This window comes from Pseudophryne corroboree, chromosome 1 (assembly GCF_028390025.1).
Source record: "Pseudophryne corroboree isolate aPseCor3 chromosome 1, aPseCor3.hap2, whole genome shotgun sequence".
Classification (NCBI taxonomy): domain Eukaryota; kingdom Metazoa; phylum Chordata; class Amphibia; order Anura; family Myobatrachidae; genus Pseudophryne; species Pseudophryne corroboree.
In genome coordinates, this window is record NC_086444.1 from 30,069,857 (window position 1) to 30,088,130 (window position 18,274).

The window sequence follows — 18,274 nt, forward strand, 5'->3', positions numbered from 1 at the left end:
TTTTGCTGACCAGTGACCACCAGTATTATACGTTCTCTGCCTGAAAAACGCTCCATATCTGTGCTCAGTGTGCTGCCTATATCTGTGCTCACACTGCTTTATTGTGGGGACTGGGGACCAGCAGTATTATATAGGAGGAGTACAGTGCAGAGTTTTGCTGACAGTGACCACCAGTATACGTTGTCTGCATGAAAAACACTCCATATCTGTGCTCAGTGTGCTGCTTTATTTTAATGTGGGGACTGGGGACCACCAGTATAATTAATATTATATAGGAGGAGTACAGTGCATAGTTTTGCTGACAGTGACCACCATTATACGTTGTCTGCCTGAAAAACACTCCATATCTGTGCTCAGTGTGCTGCTTTATTGTGGGGGCTGGGGAGTCGGGACCACCAGTATAATATTATATAGGAGGAGTACAGTGCAGAGTTTTGCTGACAGTGACCACCAGTATACTATATATAGCAGTACGGTACGGAAGGCCATTGCTGTACCTACCTCTGTGTCGTCATTAAGTATACTATCCATCTACATTCTATACCTGTGGTGCATTTTAGTTTTGCAGTTTGCTGACACAGTGACCACCAGTATACTATATATAGCAGTACGGTACGGAAGGCCACTGCTGAACCTACCTCTGTGTCGTCATTAAGTATACTATCCATCTACATTCTATACCTGTGGTGCATTTTAGTTTTGCAGTTTGCTGACACAGTGACCACCAGTATACTATATATAGCAGTACGGTACGGAAGGCCACTGCTGTACCTACCTCTGTGTCGTCATTAAGTATACTATACATCTACATTCTATACCTGTGGTGCATTTTAGTTGTGCGCAATATATATAGTAGTAGGCCATTGCTATTGATACTGGCATATAATTCCACACATTAAAATATGGAGAACAAAAATGTGGAGGTTAAAATAGGGAAAGATCAAGATCCACTTCCACCTCGTGCTGAAGCTGCTGCCACTAGTCTTGGCCGAGACGATGAAATTCCATCAAGGCCGTCTGCCAAGGCCGATGCCCAATGTCATAGTAGAGAGCATGTAAAATCCAAAAAACAAAAGTTCAGTAAAATGACCCAAAAATCAAAATTAAAAACGTCTGAGGAGAAGCGTAAACTTGCCAATATGCCATTTACGACACGGAGTGGCAAGGAACGGCTGAGGACCTGGCCTATGTTCATGGCTAGTGGTTCAGCTTCACATGAGGATGGAAGCACTCATCCTCTCGCTAGAAAAATGAAAAGACTTAAGCTGGCAAAAGCACAGCAAAGAACTGTGCATTCTTCTAAATCACAAATACCCAAGGAGAGTCCAATTGTGTCGGTTGCGATGCCTGACCTTCCCAACACTGGACGGGAAGAGCTTGTGCCTTCCACCATTTGCACGCCCCCTGCAAGTGCTGGAAGGAGCACCCGCAGTCCAGTTCCTGATAGTCAAATTGAAGATGTCACTGTTGAAGTACACCAGGATGAAGATATGGGTGTTGCTGGCGCTGGGGAGGAAATTGACAAGGAGGATTCTGATGGTGAGGTGGTTTGTTTAAGTCAGGCACCCGGGGAGACACCTGTTGTCCATGGGACGAATATGGCCATTGACATGCCTGGTCAAAATACAAAAAAAATCAGCTCTTCGGTGTGGAATTATTTCAACACAAATGCGGACAACAGGTGTCAAGCCGTGTGTTGCCTTTGTCAAGCTGTAATAAGTAGGGGTAAGGACGTTAACCACCTCGGAACATCCTCCCTTATACGTCGCCTGCAGCGCATTCATCATAAGTCAGTGACAAGTTCAAAAACTTTGGGTGACAGCGGAAGCAGTCCACTGACCACTAAATCCCTTTCTCTTGTAACCAAGCTCCTGCAAACCACACCACCAACTCCCTCAGTGTCAATTTCCTCCTTACCCAGGAAAGCCAATAGTCCTGCAGGCCATGTCACTGGCAAGTCTGACGAGTCCTCTCCTGCCTGGGATTCCTCCGATGCATACTTGAGTGTAACGCCTACTGCTGCTGCTGGGAGTCGATCGTCATCCCAAAGGGGAAGTCGGAAGACCACTTGTACTATTTCCAGTAAGCAATTGACTGTCCAACAGTCCTTTGCGAGGAAGATGAAATATCACAGCAGTCATCCTGCTGCAAAGCATATAACTATGGCCTTGGCAGCCTGGGCGGTGAGAAACGTGGTTCCGGTATCCACCGTTAATTCAGAGGCAACTAGAGACTTGATTGAGGTACTGTGTCCCCGGTACCAAATACCATCTAGGTTCCATTTCTTTAGGCAGGTGATACCGAAAATGTACACAGACCTCAGAAAAAGAGTCACCAGTGTCCAAAAAATGCAGTTGTACCCAATGTCCACTTAACCACGGACATGTGGACAAGTGGAGCAGGGCAGACTCAGGACTATATGACTGTGACAGCCCACTGGGTAGATGTATTGCCTCCCGCAGCAAGAACAGCAGCGGCGGCACCAGTAGCAGCATCTCGCAAACGCCAACTCGTTCCTAGGCAGGCTACGCTTTGTATCACCGCTTTCCAGAAGAGGCACACAGCTGACAACCTCTTACGGAAACTGAGGAAGATCATCGCAGAATGGCTTACCCCAATTGCACTCTCCTGGGGATTTGTGACATCGGACAACGCCAGCAATATTGTGCGTGCATTACATCTGGGGAAATTCCAGCACGTCCCATGTTTTGCACATACATTGAATTTGGTGGTGCAGAATTATTTAAAAAATGACAGGGGTGTGCAAGAGATGCTGTCGGTGGCCCGAAGAATTGCGGGCCACTTTCGTCATTCAGCCACCGCGTACAGAAGACTGGAGCACCACCAAACAATCCTGAACCTGCCCTGCCATCATCTGAAGCAAGAGGTGGTAAAGAGGTGGAATTCAACCCTCTATATGCTTCAGAGGATGGAGGAGCAGCAAAAGGCCATTCAAGCCTATACATCTGGCCACGATATAGGCAAAGGAGGGGGAATGCACCTGACTCAAGCGCAGTGGAGAATGATTTTAACGTTGTGCAAGGTTCTGCAACCCTTTGAACTTGCCACACGAGAAGTCAGTTCAGACACTGCCAGCCTGAGTAAGGTCATTCCCCTCATCAGGATTTTGCAGAAGAAGCTGGAGACATTGAAGGAGGAGCTAAAACAGGGCGATTCCGCTAGGCATGTGGGACTTGTGGATGGAGCCCTTGATTCGCTTAACCAGGATTCACGGGTGGTCAATCTGTTGAAATCAGAGCACTACATTTTGGCCACCGTGCTCGATCCTAGATTTAAAACCTACGTTGTATCTCTCTTTCCGGCAGACACAAGTCTGCAGAGGTTCAAAGACCTGCTGGTGAGAAAATTGTCAAGTCAAGCGGAACGTGACCCGTCAACATCTCCTCCTTCACATTCTCCCGCAACTGGGGGTGCGAGGAAAATGCTAAGAATTCCGAGCCCACTCACTGGCGGTGATGCAGGGCAGTCTGGAGTGAGTGCTGACATCTGGTCCGGACTGAAGGACTGGCCAACGATTACTGACATGTCGTCTACTGTCACTTCATATGATTCTCTCACCATTGAAAGAATGGTGGAGGATTATATGAGTGACCGCATCCAAGTAGGCACGTCAGACAGTCTGTACGTATAATGGCAGGAAAAAGAGGCAATTTGGAGGCCCTTGCACAAACTGGCTTTATTCTACCTAAGTTGCCCTCCCTCCAGTGTGTACTCCGAAAGAGTGTTTAGTGCAGCCACTCACCTTGTCAGCAATCGGCGTACGAGGTTACTTCCAGAAAATGTGGAGAAGATGATGTTCATCAAAATGAATTATAATCAATTCCTCCGTGGAGACATTCACCAGCAGCAATTGCCTCCACAAAGTACACAGGGACCTGAGATGGTGGATTCCAGTGGGGACAAATTAATAATCTGTGAGGAGGGGGATGTACACAGTGAAAGGGGTGATGAATCGGATGATGATGATGAGGTGGACATCTTGCCTCTGTAGAGCCAGTTTGTGCAAGGAGAGATTGATTGCTTCTTTTTTTGGTGGGGGCCCAAACCAACCAGTCATTTCAGTCACAGTCGTGTGGCAGACCCTGTCGCTGAAATGATGGGTACGTTAAAGTGTGCATGTCCTGTTTATACAACATAAGGGTGGGTGGGAGGGCCCAAGGACAATTCCATCTTGCACCTCTTTTTTCTTTCATTTTTCTTTGCATCATGTGCTGATTGGGGACAATTTTTTTGAAGTGCCATCCTGCCTGACACCGCAGTGCCACTCCTAGATGGGCCAGGTGTTTGTGTTGGCCACTTGTGTCACTTAGCTTAGTCACACAGTGACCTTGGTGCGCCTCTTTTTTTCTTTGCATCATGTGCTGTTAGGGGACTATTTTTTGAAGTGCCATCATGCCTGACACTGCAGTGCCGCTCCTAGATGGGCCAGGTGTTTGTGTCGGCCACTTGTGTCGCTTAGCTTAGCCATCCAGCGACCTCGGTGCAAATTTTAGGACTAAAAATAATATTGTGAGGTGTGAGGTGTTCAGAATAGATTGGAAATGAGTGGAAATTATGGTTATTGAGGTTAATAATACTATGGGATCAAAATGACCCCCAAATTCTATGATTTAAGCTGTTTTTTAGGGTTTTTTGAAAAAAACACCTGAATCCAAAACACACCCGAATCCGACAAAAAAATTTCGGTGAGGTTTTGCCAAAACGCGTCCGAATCCAAAACACGGCCGCGGTACCGAATCCAAAACCAAAACACAAAACCCGAAAAATGTCCGGTGCACATCACTAGTTTTTGGACAGTCTCTCTCTGTCTACTGGTATCTTTCCTTCTCTGTTCAAGCATGCAGTGATTACTCCCATTCTAAGTAAACACAATTCTGACCCAAAATCTCTCTAACTACCCATCTCTCAGCTCCCATGCCTCTCCAAGCTACTTGAGGAACTTGCCTACACTCTTAACTCGCACAACTTATAGGACGCACACCAATCAGGCTTTCTTTCCCAACTCTCCACAGAGACAGCACTGACTAAAGTAATGAACGATCTGGTCACAGCTAGATCTAAAGGTCATTACTCACTTCTTATTCTTCTAGATATCTCTCCTGCTTTTGACTTTGTTGACCACTCTTTTCTCATACAAACACTACAATCCCTAGGTCTTCAAGATACAGACCTTTCTTAGTTCTCATCCTACCTATCTAATCTAATCACTAGTTCAGTGTCTGTTTCTCTGAATGGGTGTAGTACGGCTGACCGCCGGTCAGCTTACCGACGCTGGGATCCCGGCGGGGAGGGGCGCGTGCAGCAAGCCCCTTGCGGGCTCGCTGTGCTCGCCACGCTGCAGGCTCGGTGGCGACCTGCTGTCGCCACGGTTTCTATTCCTACTCTATGGGTGTCGTGGACACCCACGAGTGGAAATAGTCCCTGTTGGTCGGCATGCCGACCAACGGGATAGTGAGCAATAGGGATGGTGGAGGAGGTCATGTGACTGTCGGTCAGCTGACCGCCGGTCACATGAATACCACCCCTCTGAATTTACCTCCTCTTTGCTACCTCTATCAGCTGGAGTACCACAAGGCACAGTCTTAGGTCCTCTGCTTTTCTAAATCTATACCACATCTCTTCGCAAATGAATCAGCTCTTTCGGATGTCAGTATCATTTGTACGCTGATGATATTCAAATCTATCTATCCTCCACAGAGTTGTCACCATTGGTTTTGGTACGTGTCTTTCTGCCATTTTATCTGGGATGTCATCTCGCCACCTCAAACTCAACATTTCCAATTCAAAATAGAATTAATTATATTCTCAACAGCCAAATGTAGTTACAAACCTCATATCTCCATAACTGTTGACAACTCAACAATCTACCCTACCCCCAAGCTCGCTACCTAGGTGTCATTCTTGACTCTGAACTTTCCTTTGTTCCACATACAGTATTCAATCAGTCTCTAAATCATGTTAAATGCATCTAAGACACATATCCAAAATATGACCATACCTTACACAAGACACTGCTAAAACTGTAATCCATGCACTTATTATCTCCCGCATTGATTATTGCAATGGTCTCCTTACTGGTCTTCCCAAGAAACAACTCTCACCACTACAATGCATTCTGCATGCAGCTGCAAGGCTGATCTTCCTAGCAATACATTCATCATCTATTGATCCACTCTGTCAGTCCCTCCATTGATTGCCCATATTCTACCATATTCAATTTAAAATACTTCTGCTCACATATAAAGCTATTAACCAAACTACACCAAAATATATCTCTTTGCTTATCTCAAAATATCTCCCAACCCGACCTCTCCACTCTGCACAAGATCCGCGTCTCACATCTACATGGATTACTCGCTCCCATTCACAAATGCAGGACTTTCCTCGGGCAGCACCCACCCTGTGGAATGCCCTCCCATGCACAATAAGACTCTCCTTTAGTCTCCAAACTTTCAAGCGTTCCCTGAAAACTCACCACTTTAGGCAAGCCTATCAAATTCCGGAACCGCCCACATGATCTTCAGAAGCATTCATATCTAATTACATTCCACCAGGACTGTCGTTACAATCTGGTGGAACCGCTATGCTATAGATTACGCCTATTCTTGTGCATCAATGCCTACTTCCCTATAGAGTGTAAGCTTGTGAGCAGGGCCTTCCTAGCTCCATGTCTGTCTGTTATTACCCTGTTTGTCTTATTACTGTTGTTTCCAATTGCAAAGCGCAATGGAATTTGCTGCACAATGCAAGAAACTGTAAATAAGAAAATAACATTTACTGTTACAGACATGGGTAGAAAGCTTGAGCAGAACATGGTGTCATACAGCTCACTAGCTGATGAGTGTATATTGGTACTGAGTAGATGTGCAGGTTGCTGTAACAGCAGCTAAATCTAGGTCTCAGTTGAGCTTAGTGGGAGGCTTCTGTCTCCCACTGAGGACTGAGGCACGCTAACAAAGTCTAGACAAGATGGCCCTTTCACATGCTCAGTAGAGATCTGGTGGCCATCTTGGGATAGGGTATTCCATGGAGGACACTTCTGTTTCAACTGACATGTCCTAATCATGGAGCCATGGCCACACCCCTGTACAAAACAATATATGAAAATTTGGTTTGTAGCATGTTGCACAGTGGAGCATGTTGTCAGGGCCAGTTCTAGCCCTTGTGGTGCATGGTCAGTTATGCCCCCTGTAGAGTTGTGCCCCCGTTTGTGCCACCTGTAGAGTTGTGACCCCGTTTGTGCCCCCAGTAAAGTTGTGCCCCTGTTTGTGCCCCCAGTAGAGTTGTGCCGCTTACAAAAATAAAAAATAAATTAATACTCACTATCCCCGCTCCTGATTCCCGACCGCTTCTGCTCATCATCCACCCATGCATTGAAATCCCCGTGGATGAGCCATCTTTGATGTTCCAGAACCAGGCCAGCAACAGTGTCTGCAATTTCTTGTAGAAATATATTTCCATCTCCAGGTAGCCGGTAAATGAGAAGTACTCTGAAACCTAATCCTGTCGAACTCCGGGCAGCAATGCACTCGAATTAACGAGTAGTTTCAATAGGGTGGACCCTAAGTTTAAGTTCTTTAAGTTCCCGAATATTATTTTGAGGATGTCGCCTTGGAGGAGGAGGGACCTGCTAAAGATGCAGAGCTAGCACTGCCCAGAGGAAAGGGCTATTTTACATTGGTTCCCTCTAGCTTTAATACTCCCCTGGATGCGATCAAGTCCCAGCGGTAGGAACTGGAAAATATTCTTCAGTCATACAGCAGTATTGTGCGCCTGTATTCATTTTTTCACAAGCACATTATACAGTAAATCAATGGACGATATACGGTGAGTTGGATAACATATACTGCAAGTTACTAACGTACTTCAGCACATGTAAATTTGTGTAAATATGGAATAATCAATAATAAAGGAAAAAAATAAACACATGCATCTTCATATATTTAAATTTGTGTCACTACTGTAGTAAATAATGAATAATTATGGATAATAATTAATCAATGAATCAAGAAATGATCATGTAAATACAGTAATGTGTGCAAATAGACTGCATGTGTGTAAATTTGCCATTTATTGTAAATTGGATAATATTAATGTAACGCCATTGTCTAAGTTTAAAATTGTGGTTAGAGGAGGAAACCACCAGGTCAATTAGGGATGACCCATGTGGTTTTTCCAATTAAGTGGTTCCCACCATGAATGGAGTAGAGTGTTTCCATTTATTCCTATGGGCACACAGTGCTAGGCTGAGCCCAGGGAGACTAAAGCCAATCAGAAAGCTGTTGCTATGGCAGCAGCTCCTGATTGACTGCTGGATTCCTCTAGTGACATTAGTCATGTGGAGGCCAAGCAGTAACGTAGTACAAGTGTATGTGTAAACATATACTTGTACTTGTCCACTCTGGATCAGGTTTTTTGCTGTTTCTTATTTTTTAGCCCTGTGGATGCCTACATGGAATGAAGAGGACCGATCTACACTGAAATTAGGTGAATATATATATATATATATATATATATATATACATACATACAGGTGACCTAGAGATTTATCAATGGACAAGTGGACACGAATGGCCACGTGGGATGCAGGTAAGTATATGTCAGTGTGAGTGTGAGTTTGCATGTATGTTCTATTAAAATTATACTGTCTAAAGTGTCTTGTCTAAATTGTAATATTTACTTTACAGTCAAACTACAGGTGCTTGTGGGCACGTTAATGCCCCACATGCTGGTACTTGCGATATTCCTAGTACTAGCATGTGGGGGAGGCTTGCTGGGCCCTACAGTTCCAATCTAAAGGACAACACTTTTTCTGATTTTAACACAATGGCTATCAGCCAGGACCCACTGCACAGGGATGCTGGTGACAGCCTTGGTCTTCAGCCCTGGCCCTTTGGTGCCTGGTTGGGGAGGACTCCTTTATTGGGGGGTCCCCACTCCCCAAAGGAACTCCTGCTAGGGCTGACTAGTTGTGGGGGGGGCGATGTCATGGCTGCAGCGACCTGTATAAATGTGTACTCAGGCTGTGGCATTATCTTATTGACTAGTGGAGCTGGGTGCTAGTTTAAAAAATATGGGGACCCCTACATCCTTTTTCCACCATATTTTTGGAACCAGGACTGGTCCAAGAGCCCAGTTATGGTTCTTAAAATACTGGTAACCCCTACGCAATTTCCCCACAGTATTTTTAGAAATATATTTATGCTTAGGTGGATGGGAACCCATGCATTTCTTTTTCTGTTTTTTTTAACTGTTTCAAAACTTAACACAATGAAGCTCTGCACGGATCTCACTGATCCGGCCGGGCTTCATGCCTTCATGTTCGGCAGTGTTTTACTAAACTCTCCCATAAAACACTGCTCTGCATTACGAATGACATCGACCTTGAAAAACATTGGAAAACTTGTATTGAACAAACAAGGGAATTTAGTAAATTCCTAAGATTGTTTTCAAAAAGTTGCAATCTCAAATGGCCGATGTCAGCCGAGATTGATCTCGGTCAAAATTGGCTGAAACACGGGTGCTTAGTAAATTTACCCCTGTGTGTGTATATGGATACATCTGCGTATAATAAATGTATAATTAAAAAAATCATGATGATTTGATATACTTCTTAATCTTTACTAAAATAATGAACAGAATAAAATACGTATACGTAAGTAGACATTTTTATCTTTGTAGAGCAGCTAGATTCATGTATAGCAATTTCCGTGGTGAGTAATACGCCACGTAATGGTCTAAATTTAGAATTCTGCAAGATTATTTTCAGATAATTCTACAATTATGTCTGTTTCTGCTGCTTGTCTGATAATCCTGCAGCCCTTAATCTACATGATCTGATTCCATCAACAATGGCTAGAACACTTTGATCAATCTATCTGTTACAACAAATAGAGGAGAGGCATTTGTATGTGGATGAAACAAATATGACCTTTCAGAATAGCAGAATAGTCACAGAGATCTTGTGATCTGGAAAAGTCAATGCAGCATTTGGAATTTACGGACATTTGCTGATACCGCTCGTTACTGTCTGCACTGCTGTTGTCACGAGAAAATATTATGTGCAATTATTAGCCAAGGAACAAACAAATATAAAACTATATGAGCACTGTGTACTTACATTTTAAGGACATCTGTCATCATGAATTAATATTTTCTATGGCAACCGTATATTAAAATAATTGAAAAATAAATAAAATGTCCAATAGGTTGTGCCTGCTATTTGTTACAGAAAAGCTTAGTTTTTAGTTCCAGTAAATTTATTTCTTCACATTTCTGCTGATCTGTCATGGTTGCTCCTGTCTGGAAAAGAATAGTAAACCATGCAAATTCAGCAAGCCTTATTTTAGTGTAAAAAAAAACAAAAAAAATTACAGAGGAATTTCTATCACTAACACAAACATTAACATAACTAAGGTGAAATAATAACTAACGGACAATATTCATATATTTATAATATAATTTTGTTTAGCTTTTCGTTCAAATGTTATTGTTGCATTTTTGAGAATTAGTTTGTGACCAAAAATTTTAATTTGACTAAAAGTGGTTAAACAAAGGTAGCTAAAAATAAATAAATAAAATCACGTAATTATATAACTGATATGAATTAACTTTTCTCCTTTATATGGTAGCGTGTGGTATATTTTGTTGACATTCATATAGCATGTCAACACTGATGCTGTTGATACTCATTATGTCAAAACTGATGAAATATTGGCGTGATTAGAATTTTAAAAGCAGATTCTAGGTGTTCTAGTCATGATTTAAAAGGTATGGTGTGTCTGGCAGGTCCAGCAGTCATAAAACACATTGCATATGATAAATGGTGCTCCAGTTAATCAACTAATCTCAACTGTCATTTTTCAAATACATAACAGGAGCTGAATACATGACAGTTAAGAGTTGATTGGCTGGAGCATCATTTATCATACGCAACAAGTTTTATCATTCACAACGAGTTTTATCATTCTTTGATAAATAAGCCCCCTAATTTGTAAACCTAACCCCGCCCCTAGTGCTTAATCCTCCCCCTAGTGCCTACTCCTAGACCTACCCTTTTACAGTTAAATATTAATCCCCTGCTGGCTAACCCTGCAGAATATTGACATTTCACATGCACAGATTTCACAAGTCAACAATTGCTAATATGTCGACAGTTTGCCAAAGCCGACATGTTCATTGTCAACATTTCAACAATGCTGGCATCATAACTGTCGACTTTACATACAGCATTATGAGTACATCTTCAAGTACAAGGTAAACTCAACCCAGAAGTGCCACAAATTTTCTGCAAGGTGAATCTTTAAATGGACTAATTGGACTCCAGCTCAAAATTGGGCCCTAAGTAGATACTATAAGTGCAGCAATAAAAACACTGCAAAGAAGACACCTATAAGCCCAAGCTATAGAAGAAGTTGTAATATTTTAGAATCAACGCAATTGACATACATTTATATATATATATATATATATATATATATATATCTTTTTAAATTTACAATTGTTTTTAAAGTAATATAAAAATTGTTCCTATTTATTAAATAAATTGTATTTTTCCCCCTTGGCACTGAATCGCAGTTGATTCACAATAAAGAGTCCAACCCGAGACATTGAGTACTGTATATTTACTTGAACAAATTCATCATTAGAGTGTAAATGAATAATGTATGTAAACAGAAAGACATATTGCCTCAAAGGACATTTATGTGATCTATATTCTAGCAGTGAGCAGAGAGAGAGACAATAGGTACTCGAAAAGGACAAAGCCGAAACTCACACAAAGACTGCCAAGTTCACTCCTGAGGAGAGAACGGAGGACTTTCAAATGAAAAATAATTTAAGTAAGTGAGCAGCCCCTTCAAGCCACCTTGACAAGTGCTGTAAGTGCATCATTTGCAAAACAATAAGAATTCCAGGAATACGAGGATCAAACAATGTAATTAATGCTGTAGAATATAACATTGGCTGCCATGTAAACACAGAGCTTACTGTAAAAGACTTTGTCAGGGTACATGTTTTATTTTAATAACATGAAGCAAAAGTGTTCCCCATGTCTAATAAAAAAATAAGACCAGACAAGAAGCCAGTGCATGAAAAAAGGGGATCATTTTCTGTGCATAGATAAGTACAAGAGGGAAAGATAAATATGGAAGTATGGTAACTGCGGGAGCTTGGTACTGCATGGAGGAGAGAAAGGCAGCAATTGTGTAGTAAGGGGCAGAATTACGGTGGTGAACAATTAGATGGACGTGGTAGAAAAATGAAAGAACTTGGGTGGGGCGAGAGAACTGGAGGAGAAGAGAGCTGGGATGCTAGAGAGATAGATGGGGTGTCAGAGAATGGGGTGCTGGAGAAAAGGCAGGGGTGTCTGAGAATGGGGTGCTGAAAAGATGGATGGGGTGTCAGAGAATGGGGTGCTGGAGAAATGGCTGGGGTGTCAGAGAATGGTGTTTTGGAGAGATGGCTGGGGTGTAAGAGAATGGGGTGCTGGAGAGATAGATGGGGTGTCAGAGAATGGGGTGCTGGAGAGATGGCTGAAGTGTCAGAGAGAATGGAGTGCTGGAGAGATGGCTGAGGTGTCAGAGAATGGGGTGCTGAAGATATGGCTGGGGTGTCAGAGAATGGGGTGCTGGAGAGATGGCTGGGGTGTCAGAGAATGGGGTTCTGGAGAGATAGCTGGTGTGTCAAAGAATGGGGTATTGGAGAGATGGTTGAGGTTTCAGAGAAAGCGGTACTGGATAGATGGCTGGGGTGTCAGAGAATAAGGTGCTGGAGAGATAGCTGGGGTGCAAGAGAATGGGGTGCTGGAGAGATAGATGGGGTGTCAGAGAATGGGGTGCTGGAAAGATAGCTGGAGTGGAGTGCTGGAGAGATGGCTGAAGTGTCAGAGAGAATGGAGTGCTGGAGAGATGGCTGAGGTGTCAGAAAATGGGGTGCTGAAGAGATGGCTGGGGTGTCAGGGAATGGGGTGCTGGAGATATGGCTGGGGTGTCAGAGAATGGAGTGCTGGAGAGATGGCTGAGGTGTCAGAGAATGGGGTGCTGAAGAGATGGCTGGGGTGTCAGAGAATGGGGTGCTGGAGATATGGCTGGGGTGTCAGAGAATGGGGTGCTGGAGAGATAGCTGGTGTGTCAAAGAATGGGGTATTGGAGAGATGGTTGAGGTTTCAGAGAAAGCGGTACTGGATAGATGGCTGGGGTGTCAGAGAATAAGGTGCTGGAGAGATAGCTGGTGTGTCAAAGAATGGGGTATTGGAGAGATGGCTGGTGTGTCAGAGAATGGGGTGCTGAAGAATGTGGTGCTGGAGATAAGGCTGGGGTGTCAAAGAATGGGGTGCTGGAGAGAAGACGGGGGTATCTGAGAATGAGGTGCTGAAAAGATGGCTGGGGTGTCAGAGAATGGGGTGCTGGAGAAATGGCTGGGGTGTCAGAGAATGGTGTGCAGCAGAGATGGCCGGGTGTGTCAGAGAATGAGGTGCTGGGGAGCAGGCTGGGGTATTAGAGAATGGGGTGCTGGAAGAAAGATAGGTTGTGAAAGAATTGGGTGCTGGATAGATGGCTGTGGTGTCAGAGAATGGGATGTTTGAAGATGGCTGGGGTTTCAGAGAATGGGGTGCTGGAGAGACAGCTGGTGTGTCTGTAAATGGGGTGCTGAAAAGATGGCTGGGGTGTCAGAGAATGGGGTGCTGGAAGATGACTGGGGTGTCAGATAATGGGGTGCTGGATATATGGTGGGGGGTGTCAGGGAATAGGGTGCTGGAGAGATGGCTGGGGGGTCAGAGAATGGGGTGCTGGAGAGATGGATGGGGTTTCAGAGAATAAGGTGCTGGAGAGATGGCTGTGGTGTCAGAGAATGGGGTGCTGGAGAGATAGCTGGTGTGTCAAAGAATGGGGTATTGGAGAGATGGCTGGGGTGTCAGATAATGGGTTGCTGAAGAATGGGGTGCTTCAGAGAAGGCTGGGGTGACAGAGAATGGGGTGCTGGAGAGATGGCTGGGGTTTCAGAGAATGGGGTGCTGGAGAGATGGATGGGGTGTCAGAGAATGGGGTGCTGGAGAGATAGCTGGTGTGTCAAAGAATGGGGTATTGGTGAGATGCCTGGAGTGTCAGAGAATGGGGTGCTGAAGAAAGGGGTGCTGGAGAGAAGGCTGGGGTGTCAGAGAATGTGGTGATGGAGAGAAGGCAGGGATGTCAGAGTATGTGGTGCTGGAGAAATGGCTGGGGTGTCAGAGAATGGTGTGCTGGAGAGATGGCTGGGGTATTAGAGAATGAGGTGCTGGGATAAAGATAGGTTTTTAGAGAATAGGGTGCTGGATAGATTGCTGGGGTGTCAGAGAATGGGGTGCTGAAGAGATCCTAGGGTTTCAAAAATGGGGTGCTGGAGAGATGGCTTGGGTGACTGTAAATGGGGTGCTGAAAAGATGGCTGGAGTGTCAGAGAATGGGGTGCTGGAAGATAACTGGGGTGTCAGAGAATGGGGTGCTGGAGATATGGCTGGGGGTGTCAGAAACTGGGGTGCTGGAGAGATGGCTGGGGTGTCAGAGAATGGGGTGCTGGAAAAATGGCTGGGGTTTTAGAGAATGGGGTACTGGAAAGATGGCTGGGGTTTCAGAGAACAAGGTGCTGGAGAGATGGCTGGGGTGTCAGAGAATGGGGTGCTGGAGAGATAGCTGGTGTGTCAAAGAATGGGGTATTGGAGAGATGGCTGGGGTGTCAGATAATGGGGTGCTGGAGAGATGGCTGGGGTGTCAGATAATGGGGTGCTGGAGAGATGGCTGAGGTGTCAGAGAATGGGGTGCTGAAGAGATGGCTGAAGTATCAGAAAATGAGGTGTTGGAGAGATGGCTGGGGTTTCAGAGAATAGGGTGCTGGAAAGATGGCTGGGGTGTCAGAGAATGGGGTGCTGGAAAAATAGCTGGTGTGTCAAAGAATGTGGTATTGAAGGGATGGCTGGGGTTTCAGAGAATGGGGTGCTGGAGAGATGGCTGGGTGTCTGTAAATGGGGTGCTGAAAAGATGGCTGGGGTGTCAGAGAATGGGGTTCTGAAGAATGGGGTGCTGGAGTGTAGGCTGGGGTGTCAGAGAATGGGGTGCTGGAGAAATGGCTTGGGGTGTCAGAGAAAGGTGCGCTGGAGAGATAGCTGGGTGTGTTAGAGAATGGGGTGCTGGGAGAAATATAGGTTGTCAGAGAATGGGGTGTTGGATAGATGGCTGGGGTGTCAGAGAATGGGATGCTGGAAGATGGCTGTGGTATCAGAGAATGGGATGCTTTAGAGATAGCTGGGGTTTCAGAGAATGGGGTGCTGGAGAGATGTCTGGGGTGTCTGTAAATGGGGTGCTGAAAAGATGGCTGGGGTGTCAGAGAATGGGTGCTGGTAGATGACTGGAGTGTCAGAGAATGGGGTGCTGGAGATATGGCTGGCGGTGTCAGAGAATGGGGTGCTGGAGAGATAGATGGGGTGTCAGAGACTGGGGTGCTGGAGAGATAGCTTGGTTATTAGAGAGCGGGGTGCTCTATAGATAGATGGGGTGTCAGAGAATGGTGTGCTGAAGAGATGGCAGGGGTGTCATAGAATGGGGTGCTGAAGAGATGGCTGGGGTGTCAGAGAATGGGGTGCTCAAGAGATGGCAGGAGTGTCAGAGAATGGGGTGCTGGAAGATGGCTAGGGTGTCAGAGAATGTGGTGCTGGAGAGATAGATGGGGTGTCAGAGAATTTGGTGCTGGAGAGATGGCTGGGGTGTCAGAGAATGGGGTGAGGTCTTATTTTGTGTGATGAGAGTATGTTGATGAGATAAAAAAGTGTAGAGGAAAATTTTATGGAGCGTCACCTGTTTTGTAGATGGATGCACATCCATTATACAGTATCTTCTTAAAAAGCTTTGAATTCTTCACCACCTTCAATGTCCAGTAGACCAGGTTTTATCTTTATACTTCTATTCAGAAGCACCTTCCAGTTAGTGTTGGACTAGTGCAACATTAATCCCCCACCAGGGGAAAACAAAGGCAGGGCCTGCTGATGGAGCAGGTTCATCCTTTGCATGGTTGTGATCATCAACTGGAGGGATGTAACCATACCAGAAAGGACACAGCAAAATATTATGCACCCTCAGATTCGCAGTCACACCATGGCTGCATAAAATGCAATGGCATTTGTGTACTCGAGACCAACTACACCACACAAACATGCAGTATGCAAACTAGATGTAACATAATGTTTATTATTCACAAATTATGCAGCAAAACATTAAATGTAAACATGAGTTGTGATCTATGATATGGTATTTTGCAAAGCTGCAGTATCTTGTATACTTTTCTGTCTGCCTTTATACTGTATGTCAGGCATGTCCAAACTGCGGCCCTCCAGCTGTTGTGAAAGTACATATCCCAGCATGCCCTGAAACAGTTTTGCTGTCAGATAATGCTAAAGCTGTGTCAGGGCATGCTGGGATGTGTAGTTTCTCAACAGCTGGAGGGCCGCAGTTTGGACATGCCTGCTGTGTGTCTTTCTGTGACATGACTTACTATAGAGGTGTCCTCATACATCTAGCCTCAATATGTCATGCAGCGTCGTATGCCTGGAACAAGTGAGCAGCCAGGTCCCATGCAACTCTGCTAGCTTCTGCCATCTTTTGTAGCTACTGTTGAAGGAAGGCAAAGGTCATATTAGAAATAAGCAGTTAGGTTTTTGCTTGAAACCGAACACACCAGAACGTACGAGTTTCGAGCCAAACAAATCCAGGCTCTGGTTTTCTTGCAAGTTCAGATCTCGGATCCCAAAAATGTATTTTGTGTCTTGGATTGCATGTAAGTCTCTCCCCCATGATTTCATGTGCCAATTATTGGTAAACATTGAGTAGAAATAACTGGAAATGAAAATTCTTGATGTTTAAACTATAATAACAAAATCAGATCCAAGTTACACGATTATAGCTATTTTAATAAATTTTTTAAAGAAATCCAAAACCAAAACCAAATGTGGGTGGTTTTGCCAAAACTAAAACAAAAAAAAAAGCATGCTGGTGATTTAGAAACTAAAACAAAACATGGGGTTCTGTTCACATCTCTAGTAGATAGACAGTAACTTGTGCAACTCCTCACTGTGGCTTATTGGCCAACGACTAATGAGTTATATGACATTGAGGTGGTCTCTGGATTGAATTAGCAGAAAGCAAAAGAATAAAATTGTGCTATTGTAGGGTGAAATGCATTATGGTTATTTCGACCCTTATGACCAGAGGGGCTGTATGACTTGTGAAGAGGTGAGTAATGTACTGTAGGCAATGTTGGAAGGTGCAATATGGATAATGAGCATAACCACTGAATGACCAGATAAAATTTTTTTAAATTACTATCTGCCAGGTTGACCTGCTTCACTACACACTATACAGCTTGTTTACGTATTCCATCGGGGGGAGGAGCAGCCAGTGATGCGGTGGCACTAGATTGGAGAACCTGCCAACGTCATTACTGAGCAGCTCCACCCTCAGGTTTTCACACAGAAATGAAATTTGAACCGAACGTTACAGTAGTTTCCTCTGCACATTTAATTTGGCGAATGTCCAATTTGAAGTCTTCAGTCTCCAGTTTCCATACATTTTGTGGTCTAAGTAATGGCTGATCGCACATACAAAAACAGTTTTGTTCCTTACAGGGACTTTCTGATTTGAGACTTTTTCGATATGTTGAAATGTTTTTTATATATTCAAGTGTAATTTTATGTATAGTTTGAACTTTATTGTACAGTCACATATACGCATATGAGACACAGTTCATGTTTGTAGTATACATGATTCACTACGGTATGGACCAATATGGTCGGACATGCAAATATATCAAAAAGACATTATTGATTCTACCCGTTTGCTCCCCCTTCTGCTTATTGTTTCTCTACATTTTAATTTTGGGACACAGCATTCCTTATTGAGGGAGCAGCAATCGTATTGAATCAATTATATTTAGGATCATCTGTTTTTCTAATTGTACAGTAATTTGTAATTGTATTTGTTTACTGGAGTATTATTATCTACCAATTGCAGCAGCTACATTCTGGTTAGATGGGTTGGGGTCAACTAAAGAGTGTGCCGGAACAAGCCGTGCATACCTTACTCATTTCTATGTACCTTGCTAGTTATTAAATAAAGGAATTTGGAACAGGTTCCTTGCTTGGGATTGTGTGTGTAGTGGGGAAAGAGAGCGATTTCTCTTTCACAGACTGTTGCACCATTTGAGCTTACAATTGCGGCAGAGCAAGTGCA